Below are 3,894 nucleotides of genomic sequence, written 5' to 3' on the forward strand. Positions count from 1 at the left end.
CTGTCTCTTATACCTACTTGCTTGATTCTACACGATCATTCAAGAGCAACCAAACAAACCACATATTTCGGATAAGGCAATCAATTAATTGCCTCACCAAAAATGTCATTTATCTCATATATTGTAATATTTGTGGTAAATAATATGTCGGAGAAACAAAAAAAAACACTCTCCGTATGAGAATGACACAACACAGACCAGCTATCGGAACATCTAAGCTTGATCAACCAGTAGCCGAACATTTCAATTTAGCTGGTCATTCAATTTCAAATTTCAGAGTGATTGCAATTGACCATAATGCCAATTGGAGCGACAAAAATCGCAAAGATAAAGAGAATCACTGGGAAATTTTACTTAAAACCACCACACCATTTGGGCTCAATATTAGGAACGTTTTCCTAGTAATTATTCTGGATAAATCATTTGGCTTATTCATTGAGGCATGCCTCAAAAATTTTAGTTTTGGCCTTCCTGTTTACTTGTTTAGGCTGTTTATTCTAATCCCACCTAACCTATTGTTTCTAATCATGCTTGCATGAAATTCTCACTTTATACTATCTGGCTTTTTCAATCCTCACTCACTCGCCACTGAGGAAGGACTAATGTTGTCCGAAACCTCTGGTTCTATTTCTGGCTGTTTACTTACGTTTACTTTTTAGCTGTTGCTTATCATTATTGTATATATCTGTGTACTCTAGAGCCTATATAGCTAGGTTTTCCCTTATTTATCCACGTGAACAAACCCTCGAAGCCTCTGCTATCAACTAAATCCCAATACTGTACTGTAGTACATCATGACCTTAAACTCTTATATAGGGTGATGTATGCAAATTCAGGCTTCAGCGTAGCGGGATCTACATGTTAAATTTCAAAAACCCTTTCACGACTTTCACCCACCCTCTCTTTCTACCAAATACCAGTATATGAGGCGTGGATTTAGAAAGGGATATTGTAGTTGGTCCTGTCACTGAAAAAAGAACACCCTCGAAGCCTCTGCTATCAACAAAAGCCAAATACTGTACTGTACATCATGATCTTAAACTCTTATATAGGGTGATGTCTGTAAATTCAGGCTTCAGCGATGGACATCATTGTTATTGTGATTGGTAGATTGAAACCACTGTGCTGTGGCTAGCGTAGCGGAATCTACATGTTGAATTTCAAAAACCCTTTCACGACGTTCACCCACCCACTCTCTCCTTCTACCAAATATATGAGGCGTGGAGGCGGTATGAGTTATGAATATGAAATTGCGTTTTACGAAGTGACTATTTTTACGAGAGTCGTGAAGACAGTTCCCAATGCTATTCTTATGACGATCGCTAGCGCATGCACGATCGTGTCCCTCGTCGCGGGGAAAATAAACAAGTCTTGATAGTAGAGTCATTTTCATGAGATCCGTGACTAATTTTAGGATACCTTTTTTTCTCGATGGATTTGGCAAGATGGACCAATTTAGATAAAATGTAGCTCCTATATACCTCCCAGATATTGGGGGGGGGGGAAATTCCCGTTTGGGGGAGTTTTTCAAAATGGCCGTCTGTTGATTTGGACGCTTGTATCTCGATAACCACTGGTCAGATAGACTTAATTCTGGTCTCAAATTGTACACAATATGCATATTCCTATTTGTTGTAAATACAACTTTTTATCACAAAATGGCGGAAAATGCGATTTTTTAAAGTTTGACCTTTGACCTTGTATTGTCATATCTCGGTAACTACTGGTCACAGACACTCACAATTGATTGCAAAGTGTTCAGGAGATTCATGTTTATATTCGTCTTAAGGAAAAAAATAGTGACGAAACGGTACATTCTCACCTTTGACCTATTGTAAGGTCATTCCATGTCAAATTAACCAGATTTTAAAAAAAATCCTGTATGATTGTCTCAGATTTTCATACTCCATAAAAATAATCTACTATATGCTAAACTAAAAAAAAAAAAATTAGCCTTATAGGATAGTTTCCAAGATATTGACTCCTCAAAAAAGGGGCGTGGTTCTTCAAGATGAGCAAACGCAATTTACTTCAACTTCGGAAGCTTATAACTCAAGATTGGTAATAGCTATCAGGGTCAAACTTATATTCTGGTATATTTTATTAAATCATCGTGGCATAGTAAAATTAATTGAGATGATAATTACAAAAAAAGAAACTAAGCAAGTATACAATTTAAAAAAATTACATTATTACTACATTATTGTAAATATTATTAATACAAACAACAAGTAAACAATTAAAAAAAATTACATTATTACTACATTATTGTAAATATTATAATACAAAAAACTAAAATATTATGAAACATCAATTGCACTTACAAAAACATTAAGTTATATCTATATTATATCTATTGCACTTACGGAAAACATTAAAATATTAAACTGTTCAATAAAAAGTTCAAGATGAAAAAGGAAAACACTTCAAAATTTTAAAATACATTTCAATAATTCGATTAAAAAAAAACACACAAAACAGAACAAAAAAGATTGAAACTTTGAAATTATGAAAAAAATAAACAATATAAACAATATAAACATTATAAACAAGGGCATTTAGATATTGATCACCATAGCTTACTGTAGCTTGGACCAAAACATTACAATTTTTATCAGATAAATATATATATGATGGTGAACTGGAAGATTATTATTTATTTAGTTAATCCATCAGTAATTTCGTCTACAATAATTTTAAATGAACATGAAAATTTAAAAAGAAATAAAAAACCAATTCATTAAGTTTATAAGTACAGTATTTCACGATTACTTGCCTTATAATAATGTTAATACCGAACTATATAAACTACCGAAGCTTCGATGCGTTTATATAGGAGTAAATGAAATCTGAATCTGAATTTACTCTCTGAATTTGAATTTAACTCCATTTCGATTGCAGTGTGTAGGTAGTATGTCAGATGTCATTGGTTTTTATACACGGCATTGATCAGACAATTATAGCAGTCCTCAAAATATCTTTTCAGGCAGTGACCTGACGCAACAAGAAAATAAACCACAAAATATTCCAAACACTCAGCTTTATGAAAGTATTTCAATCCAAAAGAAAATCGGTTACGACCTATATGTCAACTTAAACTTGAACACCAGCACTTACGAAATATATTAAAACACCCTCAGAGGAAGCCAAGAGGAGTATTAATATAAAACTGAACAACCAACCTCCAACATCAAGCACATTCCCCCAAGCCATAGGAAGGAAGACCTCATCAAAGCCATCCAACCAGGATGTCTTCAAGAGAGCTGCACCCGCATACAACCAGCGGCAGATCCATGAATTTGAAATAGAGGGGGCTTATAGAGGGACTTTCACAGATGGAGAGTCTAGGAACCGCTTTAGCCCCTCCCCCACCCACCTTATGGTTGGGGGCTAAGAAAATGTATGGTAATGTACCTCTTATATATAATTTTCTTTCTTCATTTTTTTTAAATTTTAAAATATTTAGGCCCCACACTTTTAATCCGCCACTGAAAACGGTACAATTAATTCCCGTGTATACGCAAGTTATATAATGTAATTTTAAATTACTGAGAACAACACAAAGCCTGAATAACAGAAAAAGAAACAAAAGTGGAATTATCTGGTGTAACTCACTTTTGCTGCCCCACTCCCGTAAATACGCCATATTATATTCACAAATAGCCCGTACAGACTGCTACGTTTTATTTGACAAACATAAGTAATAAATAAAGTCATGTTGACCATTCATTCAAAAATGATAATCTGACCAGAACTGACCAGAACTCACACGAACTAATTATCTCTACAATATGGAATATTGGTAATTGAATACATCACGACATATAAAAGTCCAAGTTTTTTAAAGTAAAAATAATTTAATTAAGTATATATATATATATTGTGTAAATACTG

The sequence above is a fragment of the Anneissia japonica genome, unplaced genomic scaffold (assembly GCF_011630105.1).
Source record: "Anneissia japonica isolate Jap-2015-1 unplaced genomic scaffold, ASM1163010v1 scaffold26_len2425191_cov177, whole genome shotgun sequence".
NCBI classification, from domain to species: Eukaryota; Metazoa; Echinodermata; class Crinoidea; order Comatulida; family Comatulidae; genus Anneissia; species Anneissia japonica.